We start from the raw sequence: 23,402 nt of genomic DNA, 5'->3' as shown, positions 1-23,402 counted from the left end.
TGTGTGCAGCCCTTGTCTGTCAATGGGGTGGGAGACAGGTGGTCAGGAGGCCTCCCTCTGGGATCAGAAGGCTGGGGTTGGGGGACACGTGGAGGAAAGTCTGACCTCCTCCAGGGAGACTTTGCTGAAAAACCTCGTTGATGCCTTGGTTTCAGATACCCCATTTCATTTGATCTGGGCAACAAACCCTGTTGGGGCACAGAGCAGGTTTTAGATTGGAGTATCAGGAGATTTCCTTTCCCGTAGACCTCACAGGAGGTCGGCCTCAGGACCAGGTCCAGAGAGACCAAGCAATTGGCCTAATTAAAAAGTGGCTGACTGGGATTCGAACCCAGGACCGTCCAGTTCTCCAGCCTGTCCTCCTCCTCAGCCAGGCACATGGCATTTCCTCGGTGGCCAGAGGTGTTTTTGTACATCTTCATTCCTTAGCAGCTGGGGACAAGGAATCCTGGTTTTCCCGTCCCTTCAGAGGCCCAGAGTCCATTCTCAGCAGCTGGGTGTGTCACACCCACAATTTCTAAAAGCCAAGATAGTATAGGATTTGGCATTGACAGATGGCCCCTTCCGTGTTTCACTCACAGTCACGCCCACCCCCATGGTACCTCACCACCCCTTTCCACCCATTTACCTGCAGTGTTTGTACCTTATACAGCTGAGTGTGTAAAGGGTGTGTGCGTTCTGTGTTTGCAGGTGGAGGGCGTGCTGTGTGTATTTGGGTGTGGATGGGTCCTGTGAAGTGTGTAAAGGGTTTTTGCTTGTCTTGTTGGGGCAGGAGCGGGGCTGGGTGGAGCAGTGGCTCCACTGCCACCACCCGTGGACTACCCGGCAGACACGCTGGCCCCTTAGTGCTGAACTAAGTGTGGAACATGCCCTCACTGAGAATGGCTGAGATGGGGGCATTTTCAGACTTTCCCAAACACTAAAGGAGAATGAACAAACCCATGCAGAGGGTCCAGTCATTGGGACAGCCTGGCGCAGGAAGCTCAGGTTCTGGTCCTGCTGTGAGGTCTCCCAGGGCTCCTTTCCCTGGGGTCTAGGCTTCCCAGGCCCTGGGCTCCCACCCAAGGGCCCATCTCACTACCTCCCCTAGCTGCCCACCTCAATGGAGCTGCTTCCAGATCGAGCCCAGGCATTCTACCTCCTCCGCCCCCTCCACCCAGTCCTGGGACCAGGGCCAGGGTTCTGGACTCTGTCACAATAAAGGACTTCACTCTTCCACGATAAAACTTAACAGTACCATTATCTAGAGCAGTGACTCTAACTACTGTGGCAGCAGCTCTCAGTACGAAATTCATTTTTATCACAACCTGCAAATGTTTATATCTATATAACTGAAAGAAAAATTTCATAAAACCATACCAACCTTCTGCCCTCTGCTCATGTGTGACTGGCCATCTTACCAGGTCCCCGGAGCCCAGAGAGTGGTGTTAGAGCCCAGAGCAGGCGCAGTACCCAGTGAGAGAGATCTCTTGCCCACTGAGGACCCAAGTCAGCATTTTCAACTGTGGCCCACCCGATCCTCCTGGAAGCCAGCCACCTGTCTTACCGGGCCCTGCCCCCTGGCGGTGGGCACATGGTTGGGGAGGGGGCGGGCAGGCAGCCGAAGGCCCCACCAATGTTCTCCTGGAGTTTCCACACCCCCGACCTGACCTGCTGCTTGCTTAGGGAAGGGCAGGAAAGCTCCAGGGAGAATTCCCTTTCCCTCTCCCCCGCCTCCTTCCTTTCTTGGTTATTGTGTATCTACTGTGTCATCAAGGACACTCAGCCTTTAGGAGACACCATCTCATCTACCTTTCAGTATTTAATGATGTAATGGAGCCGGACCTCCAATTCTCATTTAGAGGAGACACCGAGGAAGGATGAACGCTAACATTTCTTTAATGCCTATTTGGTGGTAGATCTGTGCTTCAGCACATTTCAACCTTCCAAGGATCCTGTGAGGCAGGTATTAAAATCTCTCTTCTTTCAGGAGCTGTTTTTCCAGCTCCAACCCTGTGGTTTTGGTAGGTGCGACCCTCACAGCACCTCTTCTCTGGGGCCACAAGGGTGGAGGGAGCCAGGCTTGGCCAGTCACAGCCCCCTTTGTTATTTTTTTGCTCAGGTATAATACTAAATGTAATAGAATGCAGAAAGTACTCGATGGATTTCTACTTACAATCACACTGTAATATAGAACACTTCCTGTGTCATAGAAGAGTCCCTTGGGCCCCTTGCCAGGGTGCTTTTTTTTTTTTTAATTGAAGTATAGTTGACTTACAATGTTGTGTTAATTTCTGGTGTACAGCAGAGTGATTCCTCTCTCTCTCTCTCTCTTCTTTTCTAGATTCTTTTTCATTCTAGGTTATAACAAGATATTAAATCCAGTTCCCTGTGCTATACAGTGGAACCTGTTTTTTATCTGTTTTATATAGAGCAGTGTGTATTTGTTAATCCTCAGCTCCTAATTTATCCCTGGCCCCTCTCCCATATCCCCTTTGGTAACCATAAGTTTGTTTTCTATGTCTGCAAGGTGCACTTTTAAAAATGCAAATCAAAAGAAAACGCAGGGCTTCCTGGTGGTGCAGTGGTTGAGAGTCTGCCTGCCAATGCAGGGGACACGGGTTCGAGCCCTGGTCTGGGAAGATCCCACATGCCGCGGAGCAACAGGGCCCGTGCGTCACAGCTACTGAGCCTGCGCTCTAGAGCCGTGGGTCACAACTACTGAAGCCCGCGCACCACAAGGAAGAGTAGTCCCCACTCACCGCAACTAGAGAAAAGCCCACGTGCAGCAACAGACCCAATGCAGCCAAAAATAAATAAATAAATAAATAAACCATTCACTTTATTAAAAAAAAAAGAAAATGCAAATCGGATTCAGTTACTCTCCTACTTACTCCCCGCAATGTTGCCGCCCAGGATAAAGCCCCAAGCCCTGCCTTGGCCCACCGCCTGGTCCTGCTCACCCCCCCCCCCCCCGCCCTCCTCAGTGCCCCCCCACCCCCACGCTCTCTCTCACTCAGTGGTGCGGCTTAGCGCTCACATCACATTCCTTCCTCACAGGGCCACTGCACATGCTGTTGTCTGCTTGGAACATGACGGCTTTTCTTTGTGGGCTTCCGAGCTTCCTAGGGATTCTGCAGAGTGCAGCCCAAATGCAGCTTCGGCAGGAAAGCCCCTGGACTCCACAGGTCAGGTGGGGTATTTCTAGAATAAGTTCTCAAAGCATTTCTTGTAGATTGCAGTCATTTATTCATCTGCAGCGGTATTTTACTAATGTCTACCTTATCTGATAGACTGTAAGCTCCATGGGGGCGAGGACCCCTTCATATATGCCTGGCTCTTCACTGATTCTTTTTTTTTTTTTTTTAAATTGAAGTATAGTTAATTTACAGTGTTGTGTTAATTTCTTCTGTACAGCAAAGCGATTCAGTTATACGTGTATATATATATAGTCTTTTTAAAAAATGTTTTATTTATTTATTTATTTTTGGCTGCGTTGGGTCTTCGTTGCTGTGTGCGGGCTTTCTCTAGTTGTGGCGAGCAAGCAGGGGCTACTCTTCGTTGCGGTGAGTGTGTTTCTCATTGCGGTGGCTTCTCTTGTTGCTGAGCAGGAGCTCTAGGCACACAGGCTTCAGCAGTTGTGGCACGTGGGCTCAGCAGTTGTGGCTTGCGGGCTCTAGAGCGCAGGCTCAGTAGTTGTGGCGCATGGGCTTAGTTGCTCCGCGGCATGTGGGATCTTCCTGGACCAGGGTTCGAACCCGTGTCCCCTGCACTGGCAGGCGGATTCTTAAGCACTGCGCCACCAGGGAAGTCCCTATATATTCTTTTAAAATATTCTCTTCCATTATGGTTTATCACAGGATATTGAATATAGTTCCCTGTGCTATACAGTAGGACCTTGTTTATCCATCCACTGATTCTTGGGTAGCATCAGGCGCATAGCAGGTGGTCAATAAAAAAATTATTAAATAGGGCTTCCCTGGTGGCGCAGTGGTTGAGAGTCCGCCTGCTGATGCAGGGGACACAGGTTCGTGCCGCGGTCCGGAAAGATCCCACATGCTGCGGAGCAGCTGGGCACGTGAGCCATGGCCGCTGAGCCTGCATGTCCGGAGCCTGTGCTCCGCAGCGGGAGAGGCCACAGCAGTGAGAGGCCTGCGTATTGCGCAAAAAAAAAAAAAAAAAATTAAATCAAAGAATGAAGGAAAGGGTATTTCCCTGGCGATCCGGTGGTTAGGACTCCACGCTCTCATTGCTGAGGGCCTGGGTTAGACCCCTCGTCGGGTAACTAAAAATCCCACAAGCAGTGCAGTGCAGCCAAAAAAAAAAAAAAAGAGAGAATGAGGGAACTGTTTCCAGATTGATGGTCATCTATTATTTATTTATTTTCTGCCATTTTAATTTTTTAAAACTCCTTCCTTTTGGGGAAGATAGATCCATTTGCTCAGGCCTAGTCCAGGAGCAGATGATGTATTGGTCTTTTAAAGCGTCTCCCTGTCAAGTGCACTTAGCCACATGTTAGCAATAGACAGTCCTCTGTAAGGGCCTGGGAAGGAGTGGAAAGAGCAGAGTTAGGGCCGGGCTTGGTGTAAATGTGCCTAGCAGTGTGCCTGGCACCTGGACGCTGGGGAGGAGGTTGGCAGATGTGAATACAAAAGAGCTAACATAGGGTCCTTGATCTGAAACTACTTCCAGCTTACCTGGAAAAACAATACACATCCCAGAAACGTCCAGGCCCTGTGTTCAGTCATGGAAACATTCATTGGTCATCTGGGGTGAACCAGACTCTGGAAGAAGGTCTAGATGCTTGGCATGCGGCAAGGTGAGGAGCTGTTGTGCGTGGTGGGCTTAGCAGTGACTTAGTGCAGCACTGACTGCTAGTACTCCCCCAATGCCTGTTCCCTCTCTTTTCCTCAGTAGGTAGAATGCCACTTTTTAGTTGGGCACCTGGCTACCCAGAAAAAAGACTACATTTTTCTGCCTTCTTTGCAGTTTGTTGTGGCTATGTGAGAAAGGGATAGAAGTGGAAGTGGAGGGTGCAACTCCTGGGAAGTGTCCTTTAATTTTTTTTTCTTAAGTGCCTACTTTATTCCAGACATCATTTGGGGCCTTTGGGATACAGCAGTGTCCTTGTCCTCAAGAAGGCTTATTCTAGTAAAAAGCACATTTATCTCTCTTCTAGGACACGAAGAAGGTAAATTCCTTTTACAGAATTCTTCATTGTTAAGGTAGCACAGTAATTGCATTGATACCTTTGCATTATCCAATATCTTAGCCCAAACTTTACTTTTTTTTTAAACATCTTTATTGGGGTATAATTGCTTTACAATGGTGTGTTAGTTTCTGCTTTATAACAAAGTGAATCAGCTATACATATACATATAGCCCCATATCTCCTCTTGCGTCTCCCTCCCATCTTCCCTATCCCACCCCTGTAGGTGGTCACAAAGCACCAACGAGCTGATCTCTGGGAAATGTTCTTAAAGGGAGAGAGCGTGAACTGTTTCTTTTGGCTCTCCTTTCTGCTGGTGGGAATGCATATGTGATGGTTGCAGTTCAGCAGCTATCTTGGACCATGAGGTGACCTGGGGAATGGAAACTCCCCTTGGTAGAGCAAAGGAGAGTTGGGACCTGGGTCCATGGCACCATGAAATGCCATACTGGCCTTGGACAGATTATCTCTATATGTCTGGAAAATTGAGAGAGAAATAGGCTTCTGTCTGGATTGAGCCACTCTTATTTTGGGTTTTCCTGTACTCTCAGCTGAGCTAATTCTAATATAGTGAGCCTATCAGCCTGTCTCAGGGATGTAGCTGCCAGAGGATCCTGGAGGATGAGCAGAGAGAGCACTGACTGGGATAAGCAAACTGGCTTCCAACCCCGGCCTGCATCCTGCTCTTGACTTGCTCTGGGATGTTTGGGAAGCCCCTCCCCTCTCTGGGCCTCAGTCCCCTCTTCTTGGACAAAGAGGGCTAGACTTTAGGGTTGCTATGGTATCTTCTAGCTGTGCCATTTTATCTTCTGGACATTTTGGTGAGTCATGGAAGCCCAGAATGCCAAGTTGAGAAATTTGAACTTGATCTCAGAAGTGGTGGTGTCACTGAAGATTTTTTTTTTTTTTTTTTTTTGTGGTACGCGGGCCTCTCACTGTTGTGGCCTCTCCCATTGCGGAGCACAGGCTCCGGATGCGCAGGCTCAGCAGTTGTGGCTCACGGGCCCAGCCGCTCCGCAGCATGTGGGATCTTCCCGGACCAGGGCATGAACCCGTGTCCCCTGCATTGGCAGGCGGACTCTCAACCACTGCGCCACCAGGGAAGCCCTGAAGATTTTTTTGATGGGGGGCCAGGAAGTGAATTGATGGGAGGCAGTGCTTTAGGAAGATGAACCTGGCAGGTCCTGACAGGGACACGTGACTAAAGTGGGACGGGCACTGGGTGAGGGTCAGAAGACCTGGTGGACACCCTGGCTCTGCCAATCATGGCATCTGTGACCTTGGGCATGCTGCCTCCCCTCTCTGAACTTCAGTTTGCTGCCCGTGACACGGGGACAATCAACACGGCCCAGAGTGGTTGTGAAGACTGGAACCGGTCATGCATGTGAAGGTGTCCTTTGAACTGTAAATGCTCTTTCCCTCAGATCTCTCTCAGGATGAATATTCTCCGCCTTCCCTTCTGTGTCTCTCCCCCACCCTGGTGCACCACATTCACTCCGCATAAGACCAGGGAGCCTCCCTGGGAAGAAGGCAAAGGGGCCCGAAGGCATCTGCCTGCTCCCTGCCCCCTTCCCCACTTCTCTTAGGTTTTTTCCTCCTCACTTCTCTGTGTACTGAGCTTTGCAGTTTTCGAAGTGCTTACAAAGGCTTCACCTCGTTTGGTTCTCACATGTTCTCTGAGAGGAAGGTTCAAGTCTCTTTTTATTTTATTTTAATTAAAAAAATTTTTTAACTACAAATCTTAAATGTTTTAATTTCAAAAATATCTCTAGTTACATGAAGTAATACTTCCAACTCACTGTAATAGAACTGTATTGTGCAGGATGCTTCTTTTATTTAATACTATAGTGAGTCTGTAAACTCAGTCTCCTTCTACTGTCACTCCTTTCATTCAGAAACATACTTGGAATATCGTCAAGTCTCATTTTATAGGTGAAAAATGACGCCCAAGGCTGGGGAGAGGGAGTCACTTGCTCAGGGTTGCCTGGCTATTTGGGGGGCAGAACTTGGGTCAGAACAAGGGCCTCAACCTGAGCTTTTCCCAGACTATTTTACTTGCCCAGACTCTTTTAACCTAGGGGAAAGTTGCAGGATTACAGTAAAGGACGAAGGAGTGAAGCACACTGGTGGGTGCGCCTGGGGCAGTGGAGAGGAGGGCAGTACAAGTTCACGGTTGGTTGGTCCCCGTGGGGTCACTTTACTCAGGCTTCTGGCGCCACCTAGAGGGAGATTTGGAAAGTGCAGCCAACTAAACACCCCCACTGCAGCCTGCTCCTGGCTTCGGGATGTTTCCTCTAACACTCCCTTTCCTTCCAGCTCCTGGTCTATTTTGGGGGCTTATTGGAACAGAGAATGTAGGTAGCTTGGAGTTTTGTTTTTTGGTTTAGGAGGTCAAAATACAAATGCCCACAGGGGTCAGACCACTAATGTAAAAGAGGAAAGTGAGTCTGGGGTAAGAAACTGTGGATAGACACAGGTTGTTTGCACATGAAAAATGCTGGAATATTCTTCTGCTCACAAAGAATTGCGTTTTCCATTGTCTTTTTTGAAACCTGCTGGCCTTTCATTCTCCCACTGTAGATTGAAAGATGGGTGCAGGGATGGTTTAATTTTCTTTTTAGCTCTATCATAAGGCGGTCCAAGTGTAGAAAAGGCATCTGACATTTGGCGTCATTGTTGGGACAATAAAAGGGAATGGTAAGGACCACGGCCAGCTAGAATTACTGATAATCCCTGGACCAGAGGCACCCCTTCCATGCAGCTCTTGTTTTAGCAGGCTCTGCTCTGTTACCCTCCGGCTCTGACTCTTGACCCTTAGTGAGGAGTCCAAGGGGCCAAGGAGGTGCCCACCCAGACAGAGCTGTGTCTCCCTGTCCCTGTCCAGATGGACCTGAGCTCACTTCCAGAAACTGCTGGGCTTCTTCCCTGGGCCCTGTCTCCCTTGAACCTTTAGTTCTGACAGTGGCTATGGGATGGTTGATTTGGGGGTGGATGGGTGTCCAGAGCTGGTCCATCCTAACAGGCAGCCACCAGCCACATGTGGCGATGGAGGATTTGAAACATGGCCAGGCTGAATTGGGACGCGCTGTAAGTATAAAATAGCACATCTTGAAGATAATATGAGAAAAAATGAATATAAAATATTCATAATTTGAAATATTGATTACATGTTGAAATAATATTTTGGATATATTGGGTTAAATATGTGTACTATTAAAATGAATTCCACCTATTCCTTTTTACTTTATGAAGTAGCTACTAGAAAATTTAATATTCCATATGTGGCTGGCATTTGTAGCTTACATTCTGTTTCTATTGGGCTGGTACAGAGGGCCCTTGGAAGACTGGTTAGGGTGTCCACAGGCCTGTGCATGAGGGCCCTTCAAATATGGGGTGAGATTCAGGATGCAGCTGGGTCAGAAGAGCAGGGGGCTGTGGGTCTCCCTTTGCAGCCCGTCCTGGCTCCCCAGATGCTGGGACCAGGCCCAGGGGGGCCTCTCTCCTCAGCCCCTGCCCGCTGTAGAAGACATGCAGGGATTCCAGAGCTTTCAACTTTGCAACAGAAATCGGAAATCTGGATTTTTACAAGAAATCTCTTGATTTAAAAATGTTGGCAACTAATTCAAATGTTTGGAAAAAACATTGTCCTGGCCAAGACCTCACAAGCCACAGAAAATATATCTTTGGGCTCTGGTTCAAAGCAGGGAGACTGAGGCACTTCCCTGGCGGTCCAGTGGTTAAGACTCTGCGATCCCTGGGCGGGGAACTAACATTCCGCATGTCGCATGGCGGGCCAAAAACAAACAAACCAACAAAACAAAAACAAAACCAAAAAACAAAACAAAACAAAGGAGGGAGACTGAGGTCAGAGAGAAAGCTTAGCTTGGTCCCCACAGCATAGGAGCCTGAGTCACCATAGAAGGACTGAGGGGAAGCAGATGAAAGGGGCTGCAACATCGCCACCACCAGCTCCCACCTCAGTGCAGCATTGGTATTAGGGGGAAGTGAAGTGGTGGGGACCCAAGGGACACAGAGAGCCCCAGATTTTCCTCTTTCCCTGCAGCCTGCTTCTCAGTCTGTCTGGACCCCTGAAAGATGGGCAGTAATTGTGGGCTACGCTCAGAGGGAAGGAGGTCGGTTGTGGGCATATAGGAGGTTCAACAAGTGTCCACTGGGGGGCAGCAGAGGAGCAGGGAAGAAGCAGCTCCACAGGCTCCTTAGAGCAGAGCTGGCCGGCCTGCTGCATCCTCCGCATTCCAGGAGCCAGATCTGGGAGGTGCATTGCAGACCACCAGAAGTCCACAGAGAGCTTGCATGCAAATCAAAGGAAGCTCTCATCTTCTGGGGGGTTGCAGCCCCAGGTCAGGGTCTGGCTTGATAAGTGGAACTTGGGGTGGATTTTAGTCCCCATCCACTTATGCCCTACCCGCCTGGCAACCCAGGAGGCGTTGCTGTGGTGGTGGAGGAGCTGAGGGCTGAGGGGACCGAGGTCTGGAGTGGGGCAGCCCCGGTCCTGCAGGTGTGTGCGGTTCGCTGCTCTGGTGCTTTGAGTTCCAGGTGAGAGGTGGCAGGGGTTCCCACACTGCCAGGTGCCAGTTGCTGGCTCCCGCCTTTCCGGCAGGTGGCAGGCTCCAGGCTCCATCGGCAGAGCCGACTGAGGCTGGGGTGACAGGGCTCTGCCGAGGGCTGGCAGGTGAAGCTGGGGGGGTGGGGCGGTGAGAGCTTGACAGGGTCCAGGAGGATGGGCACAGCGGACATCGGAGGCGGGTGGGATTTCTGGTTCTGGAGGAGGGGACACCTGCCCCTGGCACTTGGGTCAGCAGTGCAGAGGCCGGTGCTCTCTTGTGGCGGCTCAAAGAGGGAAGTCACCGTGCGTCTGGGCAGAGCCAGGGCCCTTGCTCCCTGCCCCCAAAGCACTCCTTCAGGTTGGTTCGGATCATGTCACACCCCAGCCCAAATCCCTTCTTTGGAGTCACCCAAGCCCCTGAGCTTGGCACTCAAGGCCCTGCCTGCCCTGGCTGAAGACCACCTCTGCAGCTGCAACCCCACCATCTCCCCCCCTACCCCGGCCCAGCAGCTCAGCTCCTTGCAGGTCCCTGGAGGAAGTCGCACACCCTCACACCCCTCGCTCTTTGTGTATGCCTTCCCCTGCCGGCAATGCGGGCTCCCTCTGGCTCATCTTAAGTCCTCCTGACCCTTCCGAGGCTGGGCTCCCAGTTCCCCTGTACTCCAACCCGTGGCTGTTTTCTCTGCATTGCATCCCCCACCCCTTGCCCCAGCAGATGGTGAGCTTCGTGAGTCTGCCTGGAATGCATTCTATATCCCTATGCCTGGTAGGAAGGCCTGACTATATCCCCCCTCCCACCCTTCCAGCCGCAGCCTTGTCATCACAGAAGACTGGTGGGGAGCCAGGTGTGTGTGTGCATGTGTATGCATGTTTGTGTGTGTGTGCTCATATGTGTGCATGGTAAGTGCACATACAGAGGGTCTCAGGCAGCAGAGACAAGGACTAATTCACATGGGAGCTAATATGTGAGCAGGCGCAGGCAGGCCGTGCACATTGGCCTGGCAAGACAGAGCTCCATATGCAGTGCGGGCTTTACTTTAAAAAAAAAAACAGGGCTTCCCTGGTGGCACAGGGGTTAAGAATCTGCCTGCCAATGCAGGGGGCACGGGTTCGAGCCCTGGTCCGGGAAGATCCCACATGTGGCGGAGCAGCTAAGCCCGTGCGCCACAACTACTGAGTCTGCGCTCTAGAGCCCGCAAGCTACAACTACTGAAGCCCACGAGCCACAGCTACTGAAGCCCGCACGCCTAGAGCCCCTGCTCCGCAACAAGAGAAGCCACCGCAATGAGAAGCCCACACACCTCAACGAAGAGTAGCCCCCGCTCGCCGCGACTAGAGAAAGCACGCGTGCAGCAATGAAGACCCAACACAGCCAAAAATAAATAAATAAATAAAATAAATTAAAAATACTTTCACTGAAGTACCTATATATACAGAGAAGTACTTATGTCAAAAGTATACAGCTTGACAAGTTTTCACAAACCGAACACATCATGCTACCAGCACCCAGATCAAGAAGGCGCAGGGCCAGCACCTGCAGCCCACAGTAGGGGCTTTTAAAAGGCCTGTGCCTTGACTCTGAAGCTGGGAGGGGGTGGCGAGAGGGTGCGGGAGGAGAGAGTCTTGGGGGCTTCAGGCTTCCACCTGTCTCCCTTCCAGAGTCTGGGCTGCTCTAGGAGATTTACTGCTTTTTGAACCCAGGCCCTCTCCCTAATGCCTCCGTTTTGTCATGCCCGTCCTCCTCCAGCACCCTGGCTGCCAGGCCCTGGCATGGCCCCCTCCTTGGGCGGCAGGCCCAGGGCCTATTTCATTTCCCAGTCTACCTCAGGAGCCGTAGGGTCCCTATGGCCCTGTGCTCAAATCAGCTGATGGCCAGTTTGTGCTTTTCTCCCACGCCCAAGGGGCAGACTGTGGGAGTGCGTGGCTTCTGGGGTGACATCTGCCCCAGCCAGGCTTGTCATAACTACAGAATATGGACAGAATAGGGATAAATGAAGCCCACCCAGTGTCCTAGAACTGCAAACACAAGGTGGGTACAAAGACCTGCCCCCTAAAACCAGCACTCCCAGGATGGAGCTGGCTTGACTGTGTCTGGGACAATTGTAAACGCCCAGTGACGCTGTGCAGGTCTGAGTGACTGGACACGCACAGGGACACTGTTTTACGGAGACTGCGTGGAACCCTGTGTGTGTGGCAGGGGGTTGGCGTGTCTGGTGGTGCTGGCACCCTGGGTGTGACAGGCCGGGAGTGGATGGCTGTGTGGCTGTGTGTGTAGGGCTGCGCGTGTGGGGCTGTGAGAAGGGCTGGTTGTGTCCGCGTGCTTGGGAGCCCATGTGTGTGCACCGATGTCTGCAGGTGAGGGGATAGTGCGGGGAGAGTTGTAGCTCTGGGCGTGTTTGCTCACTGCAATCAGGAGGTCACCTGTTCCTGTGGGGACCCAGTGCTGGTGAGGAGAGGTGAATCTGGAGAAGCAGAAAGAACAAGGGGGTGGTGGTCGGAGGCTGTGGATGGGCTGTCCCTTCCCCCCGAGGGTCTTGTCTGTGGGCCCCTCCTCTTGGCTCCCAGCTTTGCGGGTCAGTTACCCTGCCCACTGCCTGCAGAAATGGGCTAGGTGGGGACTTCCCTGGTGGTCCAGTGGGTAAGACTCCGCACTCCCAATGTCGGGTTCGATCCCTGGTCGGGGAACTAGATCCCGCATGCATGCCACAACTAAGAGTCCGAATGCCACAACTAAAAAAAAAAAGGTCCCGCATGCCGCAACTAAAGATCCTGCATGCTGCAACTAAGACCCAGCGCAGTCTAAATAAATAAATATTAAAAAAAAAACAACTTAAAAAAAAAAAGAGAAAGAAATGGGCTAGGTGGAGCCCAGGCTGGGACCTAGATGCTGAGGTGGCAGGCAGGCCTGGGAGGAGGGAGTGGGGCTGGTGACAAGCCAGAGCGGCAGCCAGAAGCATGGGGCACCCTGCCCTGTGTTGAGCTAGCAGCTGGCTCGGGGAGCAGGCAGGGCCCCACCTAAGCAGGCCAGGGCAGGCAGGGCAAGGTATGTCTTGGGTCAGGGAGGGGATGGAGCTGATGCGGCAAGCCTGGGCCTTGTTTGGCCAAGATGGAAGGTTGAGGGGCAGCTGCGGGGGATTCCTTTGTGATGGGGGCAGTGTGTCTGTGCCTGCTTACTCATTATTGTACATGTGATTGATTTGCTTATGCATTTATCTCTCGTTGTATGCATGGATCCATGGGTCTGTGCGAGGGCCACGGGTGGCTGTGTGTGTGTGACTGGTACCCAGGCATGTCTGTGCGAGGGTCTTGCACGGTTGTGTCTGTGGGAAGGCTGTGTGCTTGCATGACGGCTATGTGTGCACGTCGTCCGAGAGACCCACGTGACTTCTGTATGTCTCGTTTGTGGCAGACATCTGTGTGAGTCAGTGTAGGCTTTCTCCAAGGCCTCTGTGTGTGTGTGTGTGTGTGTGGTGTGTGTGTGTGTATGTGTGTGTGTGTGTGTGTGTGAAAGGTCTCTGTGTATGTGTAAGTGAGTAGTTCAGGTCTTGGGCTCAGACAGCAGAGGGCCAGCGGTTGGCAGTAGCCTGTCCAGGGTGGGTGATGTGGGGAGGGGAGGGGTCTGGGCTTCCTGGGTTGGGGCTTGGCCAGGCCCTGGGACCAACTTGCTCCTGCAACAAATTCACATGTTCTTTCCACTCCCCCATCACCTCCCTTTAATGGTTCTGACAGTGTGTGTGTGTGTGTGTGTGTGTAATGACCCCCAAACCATTGCAACTCTGTGTATAAACATTCCACTGACCCCTTACGATGTGTTTGTGTTTATAGCAATCCTGAAGACCATGTGTGCACCGTGTGAAGGATGCAAGTGTAAGTGTGACACACACTCCTGTGTTCCTCTGTGTGATGACTCCACAAGCCACTGGGTATGTGCCTTGCTGTGTGTGGGTCCCACACTCACTGTGCATGTATGCGGGTCAAGCTGACATCGTCCCTCCTCAGCCCGGGGATCTGGCACATACATCTTGTTGCCTCCTCCAAAGCCCACGTGTGCTGACACTCAGCTTCTTTCTGCTCCCCACCCCACCCCTTCTCACAGCCCTCAGGGATCCTCCCTGGAGATGGAAACCCTGGGTGGTGAAGTTGAGAACAGGACCTCCTGCGGAGTTGGCATTTTTCCCTCCCAAATCCGCTTTAGTATAATGGGTCCAGGAGGAGGCCACACCACCTACGAGCTCAGGGGGCAGCCACAGCCAGTGGAAAGAGCACAGGTTTAGAGCAGAACTGGGTTCAAATTCAGACTCTCACATCTGTAAGACCTTGGACAAGTCGCACTCTATGCCTCAGTTTCTCCTGTTTGTTTTTGGAGTTGCTATGTGAACATAATGCTCCCAGCAGTAGGTGAACAGACGCAGTAGTCTCTGGACAAATGGGGGTCCTTTTCTATTTAAGGAATCACTTTGAGAACACTTGAAGGTCACTGTGAGATCTTGCAGGAAAGGGCCACAGGGCTTGGAAGGGGCAACTGGAGCCTGATCTCAGGGTAGCATCTGGTCTCTGACCTTCAGGGGCCCTGCAGTGTGGAGGTGGGCAAAGCCGGAGCTGGAGAACTCTCCAAATGTGTAGCCCCTGTCAGGCCCGACCTGGCCTTGCACTGTCTCATAGAGCCTCAGGCCTTGCACCCCTCTCAGAGGGAGGCATAGAGTAGGGCATCCAAGGTGTGTGTGGAGGGGGTGGGGGCTACAGAGATGATATTGAAACGGTGGTCATGGAGTGACATCCCAAAAAAGTCAACATGCAGACTCCAAAAAGCCACAGCCCAGCAGCTGCACACACAAAGATCCAGGAGAGGAAGACAGAGACACCCTCAAAAAGACAGGCACACACACAGCCTCCCATTTCAGAGGGAGAGAAGTCCCCACCGCCCCAAGGACGACCCCGGAAGACCAGACACCAGATTCCCCTCCTCTCCAGAGGGCTCGATTCTCCCAGAGGGATGGACACGCATTCCCCGCCCCCTCGCCCCTGGGGAGGACGCGCAGAGGGCGGCAGGCAGGCCCCTGCTCCCCCTGCTGAGTCAGCCTGTCCCCGCTCAGCCGGCGGGTGTCGGGTGGAAGCGGCTGAGCGGAAGCGGCTGGGCGGCGGTCCAGCTCCAGGGGTGGGCGGAGAGTCAGTCGTCAGGCTGCCGGCGGGAGCCGCCCTGGGCCCCACGGCGGCCGAGGGAGCGCGAGGGCCCAGCCAATCGGCGGCCGCCACCCGGCGTAGCGCTCTGGCCCCGCCCCTGCAGCGGGCGGCCGGCCTCTCGGTTCCCAGGGCCCCCTCCCAGGGCCCCCTCCCAGGCAGCCTGATCGGCCCCTGACCTGGCACCTGGCCAGATGGAGCCCGTGGTCGCTACCTGGGGAGGGAGGTACAGGAGACGGAGCACGGGGCTCTCAGGGAACAGAGCTCCCAGCCAGGAAGTCTCAGCTCCTCTCCGGGGTCCCCTTCTTTGCCACTCCCACCTGCTGGTTAGGGGTAGGGGTGACCCTGTCGGTGACAGTGATGGGGTGGGGGGCGGGGGAATTGCCTCCTTCTTGCTGCCCTCTGAGCTCTTCCCAGATCGTCCCTTCCTCGAAGGGGACAGACTGCCTTGCTTTTCAGACTCTCGGACTGTGTTGGCTTCACACTGGTGTTTCCTGCACAGTCTTGATGGCAAAAATTCTCTGTCCACAGTCAGCCACATCACAGCTCTGTCTTCTGCTTCAGACAATACAGTCACTCCTTGGGAGTGTCATTGTTCCTAAGAGTCTGGTGCTGCCTGCTACTGAGTCCGGCCTGGCCAGAGCCTGGGCCTTGATACAGACATACAGGCAGATACGCATAGACTCATCTGAGCAGGTAGAGATTATGCAAACACACAGACACAGAGAGACAGATCTACAGATGTTCTGTCCAGATTCTCATATACATGGAACGCAGACACATTTTCGGCATGAAAGTCAAGTATCCCAGCTCTGTCCCTTACTACTTTTCTGACTTTCCAACTGTTTTTCGGTAAAATGGAGATAGCTAGAATCCCTTCCTTACAGAGTTGTTGTGAGGATTAAAGAAAAAAAAAAACAACACCTGGAGAGTGCCTGGTACCTTGTAATAACTCAATAAATGGGAGCTACAGTGATCTCCCAGGCCCACAAGAATATATCCACACACACACCTCATGGACACACACTGATGCACACACACACACACACACACACACACCAAACTTCAGACATCAATACATATGCAAGCACCAGGTGTGTCTGCACATAGCAACACAGACACAAACAGCACCCCTCTCCCCCCGGCCCCTGCCCCCCGCCCCCCCCTCCACCCATGACCTCTGCAACAACAATAAAAGCAAAATTTACTGCCCAGGGTGTGATGGGAACAGTCAGCCCAGCAGGGCAGGACAGGGGCGGAGGCCTCCGCATAGGGCGGTGCCTGCTCTGCTGGGGCTCCCACTCAGCCCCTGGGAGAGGACGCTTTCATTCTTCCAACATGCCCCTCTCTGTCCCCGAGAGCACTCACCCCATCACCTCTCCACTGTCACCTGAAATCAGGCTCCACCCTCTCCCAACAGCCTGAGCCCCAGGGTGGGCCCCCGCAATGATTTGTGCTCCGTGTGGTTGAGGGGTGCGCATGATGGCCTGGCTCTCTGGGGAGGACTTGAGGGTCGGCAGGGTGGCCCTCTCCCCACTGCTTCTCTGGGCCGGTGGATTTTGGAGGGTAGTGATGGTGAGGATTTTGTTGCTGCGCCCTGGAAGCAGCCAGAAGGGGACCACCTGCAGCTGGGGATCCCCCTCTGGGCTTAGATTCCCCTGGGCTGCACACAGCTTTCAGGCAGCTTCTCTCTACTTTCTATTTTATTTTTATTGTGGTAGGAACGCGTAACACGAGATCTACCCCCTTAAACTTTACGTGTACAGTATAGTATTGCTACAGGCACCGTGTTGGTAGCATCTAGAACTTACTCATCTGGAAACTGGACCACCCTCTACTTTGTCATGTGCTTCCCAACCCCAGCTCTCGCCAGACCCTCAGCCCTCCCCAGAGCTGGGGACATCTGTAAGTGGTTCTCTAGTCTCAGGGGACGCCAAAAGGAACACTGCCCCCAGCTCTGGGAGGGAGAGTCCTTTTCTGAGAAGCCATGGCCACAGCAAGCTAGTCTTCTACTTAAGCAGGTTCTCATTGCCCTCAGATCCCCTCCCCCCATTAACACATGAGGATACCCCTAGTAGAATAGGCTGTCAGAGCTGGAAGGGACCCTCAAGGTTACTGAATCAAGACCCGAGATGGAGGCCCCCATGTCTGAGGTCACACAGTGATTCTGTAGAAGCAGCAGTGGGATTGAAGCTGGGGCTCCTGTCTTCTCATGCAAAAAAGCCCGAGTCTCAGTGCTGGCTGTACCACTCCCCCACCCCAGCCCCCATGTCCATTTTCACAGGGCTGCGTCCCTTCTGTGTGCTGTCTGATCCTAGGAGCTGGGGAGGGGACTTGAGCAAGGAGGGGACTCGGGCCCTGTCCTCAGGGACTCCAGCCTGATGGGGGAGGAGGGTGTCAGATCCAGGGAACAGAGAAGCTCAAGCCATACATGGGACCTGAACCCATCAGACTGGAAGGTCTCACAGACTTAGGGAGATTATCAGGCACTTGCCCGGAGGAGGGATTAATTAATTAATTAATTATTTTTTTGGCTGCGTTGGGTCTTTGTTGCTGCGTGCGGGCTTTCTCTGGTTGCGGTGAGTGGGGGCTACTCTTTGTTGCGGCGCATGGGCTTCTCATTGCGGTGGCTTCTCTTGTTGCAGAGCACAGGCTCTAGGCACCTGGGCTCAGGAGTTGTGGCTCGCAGGCTCTGGAGCACAGGCTCAGGAGTTGTGGCACGTGGGCTCAGTAGTTGTGGCGCACGGGCTTAGTTGCTCCGTGGCATGTGGGATTTTCCCAGACCAGGGCTCGAACCCGTGTCCCCTGCATTGGCAGGCGGATTCTTAACCACTGCGCCACCAAGGAAACCCCTGGAGGAGGGTTTTGAGGGAGAAGAGGAAAATGGGCAAGTCCAGGGGGGTGGCCTCTGGATCGTGGGACTGGGGGTCTTGAGGGGAGTTGATGAGGCTTACTCTGTCCCCTTTGTGGAGTAAATTTCTGCTTCCCACTGTGGGGACTGGATTTTGGGGGGTTGCCATGAGACACCAGGTGACTCTGCTTTAAGTGTTGCAGATGGCCAGAGGGAGGCCAGAATGTCTTGCCAGGACCAGACGTGGATGTAATGGCATGTAATGTAACCTCCAGGGCTGGGACACTGGTCACCTTCAGTGGCTGATCTCCCTGGGGGGGCTGGGGGCGAGGGGATGAGTTCACCAATGCCTTGCCAACCTCCACTTGCCCACAACCCAGTTCAAGCTTCCTGGAGACCAGCTGGCCCTCGAGTGTGGCCGTGTCCTGCCAATGGGTCCCCAGAGGACTAGGAAGTCTTCTCAAATGCTCTGGCCTTAAGCAGACCCCTTCCTTTCCTGCTTTCAGCTTTCCTGCCCCCCTTTGCTCCCAGGGTCTGGATGAGCCAGAAGGGTAGGGCTCCCACTTGGCAAGACCCAATTTTGCTGGCTGGGGGTTTTTCAGGTGCGAATTAAAAGGAGCCACCCAGAGAGAATGACTTCATTTGTTAACACACCCACCCTTCTGCCCTGCCCTTTTTCTGCCCCCGTTCACACGCCCAGCCAAGACAGGGGTGGTGGCCAGCCCCACAGGAAAAGCAGGGTTGTGAGCCTACGTGGCTGTCAACAAGCAAACCACAGGCTCAGAGCATTTTTGACATTCTTTTCCCCCTAGTCAAATGTTGCAGTCGCTGCATTTCCCCTGTTCCCCTCTCAGCTGAAGTGGATGGGCAGAATTGATCTGGATGGGGAGGGACCTAGGTGGCTCCCAGAGCCCCCAAAGAGCCCTACTGTGGGGAACTCCTTCCCTGGCCTGGACTCAATCCAGCTAGCTACAGCCCTGTGATCTGGGGCCCCTTGGTGGGTCCACCTTCTGTACAGGCGGTGTGAGTTTCTCCCCACTTCTTCACAGTTCTCTCTGTTCCCTAAATTCTTGCAAAAGTAAAACCACGAGCCCTTCCATCCTGGGTTGCGAGATGGGGGTGTGATAGCCGAGGTGGGCACTAGTGCAGATCCAGTGGTATCTGGAGGAGAGGTGCTGGAGTGTTGCTGACTTTGCAGAGCTCCCGAAGATTCCTACCCGGTGTTTGGGCTACAATCCCCGTTGACCCCTTGGTCTTGGCTGGCTGCGGGGAGGGATGTGAGTTTACGGATTCTGTCAGGATGGGGGCATGGTGTGAGTGGGTCTGCCCCCAGACTCCAGGTGCCCGGGAGCGGTGCCACAGGTCGGAGGCAAAGGAGCTGGGCGGCTGCGGCCCACGTGGAGCGGGGACGGGTCAGCGCTGGCCCCTTCCTTCCCCTCTGTTCCGGGAATTCCCTGCAGGGGTCGCCCTAAGCCAGGCTCTGGGCCGGTGGCAGCGGTACGGGCCGTCTCCAGAAGCCAGGTGCCCTCTCAGACCCTATGTCCCTGACTCGGGCTCTCTTCTCTCTCCGGGGTCCTTCAGCCCTCAGGAGTCTGGGAAAGGCCACGAGGGAGGGACAGAGACCACGTGGGGCCCAGTGGCTCTGAAGCGACAGGAGTGACAAGTGTCAGTGGCCAGACAGGACACATGCAAATGACGTGCAAATGAGCCCAGCTACCTCGCCCTGGCCAGAGCCGAGGGTGTTTTGGCCAGGTCCCTGGGGCCCTGAGAGACTTTGTCACCTGATTTCTACCTGTCTCTGAGCTTTAGGATACCATTTTTTACTGCTCCCTCCCTCCAAGTGACTGTGCCAGGCCTGTGCTAACTGCTTTAGTTACCTCTCTTAATTGTCATGATATGTCACTGGCGGGGACCACTATCCTCATGTGTATATGGCTCCCATGGGGTTGGATTAATGTTTCCCAGTTTCTCCCTTTCGCCCTCGCAAATCACCAAGTATCAAATGCGCTTGAACAGAATGTAACAGGACCACTCCCACCCCCAGCCTCTGGAGAGCAGGGCCCTCCTGAGATGTCCCCGAGAGTGGAGGCTCTGCTCTGTGGTCTGGCACCAAAGGACTCCCTGGGGTCAGGTGAGGACTCCAGAGAAGTCACCTGGAGCATTCCCCTGCCTCTGTGGGGCAGCCTCTCCCTGCCGGACCTGCGTCCCCTTGACCCAGGCCCACTGCTCGTGTCTGTTGTCCTTCCCTTAATGGTGTCAGGGGTCTGACTCCAATCCCCCTTGCTGCAGCGCTGGCCTATTCCCCTGGTGGTGGGCCAGGCTCCCCAAGGAACTTTTAAAGGGGGGTTTGATGCAGTTTCTGTACTCCCCTCTTGCAAAAGGCCTTCATGAAGCTGGGGGGCTGAGGGGGACACTGGTCACTTTCCTGGAGTGGAGTCCCAGAGAGAGAGGGCCTGTGGACTGAAGCCCTGCTTCCCCAGGGGATAGACATGAGTTCTCCCTGGCACTTGGCTGCCCCTGGGGAAGCTGGGAGGGGGCTGGGGCGGGGGCCGGGGCAGTTTGCCCTGCCTTCTCCTCCAAGTGCTCTGCCCCAGCCTGGTCTCAGGACAGAACCTCCCCTCTCCAGACCGGCCTCCATCCAATTCCTCCCCTCACTTCTCCTTCATTCACCCTGCCCTGCTATCTCTCCCACCTCCCACTCCCTCCCTGGCCCCTGCCCATCTCCCGTCTCCTGGAGCTTCAGCCAGGCGCCCCCTTCTCTGTCCCCGACCCTCCGGGAACCTTGGCTGGCCACTCTGGAGACCCACAGGGTTTCTCTTTCCCACATGCCTGGGGCCTTAAGTGCTCTTCCCTGTTGCTGGGAATGAGGTGGCTTGAGGAATGAAGCTCTGGCACATTCCAGAGCTTGGAGGTGCTCAGATGCCCACCACCTGGGCTCTTCGGTCTGAGACCCCTGGCCCAGCAGAAGCCATGAGGCAGACGGCCCAGGCCTCCTTGCGGAAGTGATGGCACAGGGGGGTAGGTACTCTGGGGGCTCAGCCACTAGGCCTCAATTTCGACCTTAATTTCCACTCCCCACTCTGCCATCCTACATGCAACCATGCGCCACCCTCCCTAGCCAGGTGTCACAGAGGTCTGGGTCCCCCTTCTTATCCCCTCCACTCAACAATCTCTCCCCTTGCTTCCTGAGGCCCCTCCACGCTCCCCTCCTCTGCAAGGTGCTGCCAACTGCCCCAGCCCGCTGTTGCCCGAGTTGTTCCAGCTGGCTGAGCAGGTTTCTGTCTTTCTCTAGATTCCCCCAACCCCCCTGGTAGAGGGGGAAGAACAGAGGTGCCGATTCAGGCTAAGAACAGACAGGCAGAGGCAGGCACAAACCTGAGAAAGGGTCCAGGTTGTACAGACAGACCTGGTTCAAATCCTGACTCTGCCACCGCTGGTTGTGTGAGCTAGGGCAAGTAATGTAACTTGACTGAACCTCAGTTTCCCCATCTATAAAATGGTGTTAATTAGAAGCACAATATATAAAACACCTGGAACGTAGTAGTTGTGTATTATGTGATAATAATTCTTTTTTCTGGCTGCACCGCGCGGCTTGTGGGATCTCAGTTCCCCAACCAGGGATTGAACCCCAGGCCACCGCAGTGAAGGCGCCAAGTCCTAACCACTAGGCTACCAGGGAACTCCCTAATTATTCTTTTTTAAAAAACATCTTTATTGGAGTATAATTGCTTTACAGTGGTGTGTCCCTAATTATTCTTGATACATATAATAGTATTAAAAATTGAGACAACGTCCTGGAAGAGAGGTCTTCTCTTGAGCCCCTAAATGTAAGAAAGGACCCTACTTTAAAAAAAAAATTAATCAATTAATTAATTTTTGGCTGCATTGGGTCTTCGTTGTGGTGCACGGACTTCTCATTGCAGTGGCTTCTCTTGTTGTGGAGCACAGGCTCTAGGCACGTGGGCTTCAGTAGTTGTAGCACGCAGGCTCAGTAGTTGTGGCTCGCGGACTCTAGAGCTCAGGCTCAGTAGTTGGGGTGCACGGGCTTAGTTGCTCCGTGTCATGTGGGATCTTCCCGGACCAGGGCTCGAACCCGTGTCCCCTGCATTGGCAGGTGGATTCTTAACCACTGCTCCACCAGGGAAGCCCCAGGAAGGACCCTACTTGATGTCCAACCCCTACCTCCAAGTGGTCTTTCTCTCTGAGACACCCTCCCACCCAGTCCTTTATTGGGATTTTGCCTTCTTAGGAGAGGCAGTGTGGGTTGGAGTGCTTGCCTCCTGGGAGGGGGTTGGTCGTGGGCCTTGAAGCTGGTCCCCCTCCCCCCAGCCCCAGTTCCCCTCTGCGTGGAGTTGCCAGCTACCCCTGGTTGGGCCTGCCTGGGCAGGTACGCAAAGTGCTCTCAAAGCTAGCAGAGGGGTTTAAGCGTTCTCATCAGTGGCTGGGAGCTGCCCCGGGCACCCTGGCCCTCGGAGGGGCTGGCGAGAACAGGGAGAGGGTGTGGACCTGAGCAGCCAATGGGAGGTGGGGGGCGAAGTGTGGGTCAAGCTGGAGCTTTCCCAGGCGGGGGTAGGGGTGAGGGTGCAAAGTGGGGACGGCTGGTGCTGGATTCCTTCCCGAGTTTCGATCAGAGGGGCGGGTTTAACGTTGGGCTCTGTTGAGCTAGCAGCTTTTCTCTAGGAAACTTGAGAGCTTTGAAGGGAGAAAAAAAGTCTGTTCCACAACAAGTCAGGGCACTGGGAAATATTTTTCTCTGATGAAGCACTGTCTCCTGGGTCCTGGGGTGGGGCTGGGGACTGTGGACATCCACACACAACCCTCATACACACACACATCACAACACACAACCTCACAACATATTCACACCCCTCTATCCCCTCTTTCACACACACACCCTTACATGCTGTCATACGCAAGTGTCTTCTACCATACACATTCACAGAAGCTATGTATTCACACTCTCACCCTGACGCACACTGCTAGCTTACACATTCACACCCAAACCTGGCTTCCACAGCCCCTACATTTTTACTTGTATGCACACATATGTAGTCCTTCACGATCATGTCCAATCTCTTTTCACCTTCACGCTCACTCCCTCACATTCATTACAAGCTCCTGGCGATACACACCCTGCATGTATTCGCACGCATGTCCCTATTCTCTCTTTCTTTTACCCTGGGAGGTCGGGAGGGCACAAAAAGCCCTTCAGACCACAGTGAGAGCAGGAGTCCCAGGAAAGTCAGCCTTTAGTAGGCCAGGCCTGGTTGGTGAGTGGAGGCTCAGGAGACGATGATAATAAAAAAAAAAATAAAATAAAGCTAATAGTTGGTGGGTACTACACTGTGCTAAGTTCTGTTCTGAGCATTCTACGTGTATCATCTTGTTTGACATACACAGCAACCCTATGAAATAGGAATGATTATCCCCTTATTATAGTCGGGAATGCAGAGGCCCAGAGAGGTTAAGTGCCTTGCCTGAGGCCACACAGCTAGTCAGTAGTGGAGACAGTATCCGAACCCAGGCAGTCTGGGCCAGCTGGGACTTCTTCTTCTTCTTCTTCTTCTTTTTTTTAACATCTTTATTGGAGTATAATTGCTTTACATACATACATATAC

At 53.4% G+C, this 23,402-nt stretch overlaps 1 protein-coding gene across 2 annotated transcripts in view; it reads left to right on the top strand.

Annotated features, from left to right (window-relative positions):
• The first annotated feature begins 12,693 nt into the window (after positions 1-12,693).
• Positions 12,694-23,402, top strand: part of KRT78 (keratin 78) — a 29,504-nt gene continuing 18,795 nt past the window's right edge. The window contains exons 1-2 of one of the 2 annotated variants that reach the window (XM_049694127.1): positions 12,694-12,798; positions 13,581-13,622. The gene's annotated coding sequence lies outside the window, so the exon portion shown is untranslated. Of the gene's footprint in view, positions 12,799-13,392; positions 13,623-23,402 lie in introns of those variants that run through there. The other variant, XM_004274286.4, reaches the window with a different exon arrangement.

The sequence above is a fragment of the Orcinus orca genome, chromosome 11, assembly GCF_937001465.1.
Source record: "Orcinus orca chromosome 11, mOrcOrc1.1, whole genome shotgun sequence".
NCBI classification, from domain to species: domain Eukaryota; kingdom Metazoa; phylum Chordata; class Mammalia; order Artiodactyla; family Delphinidae; genus Orcinus; species Orcinus orca.
The sequence above is the reverse complement of the archived record's forward strand: the minus strand, read 5'-3'. Positions and strand labels throughout refer to the sequence as shown.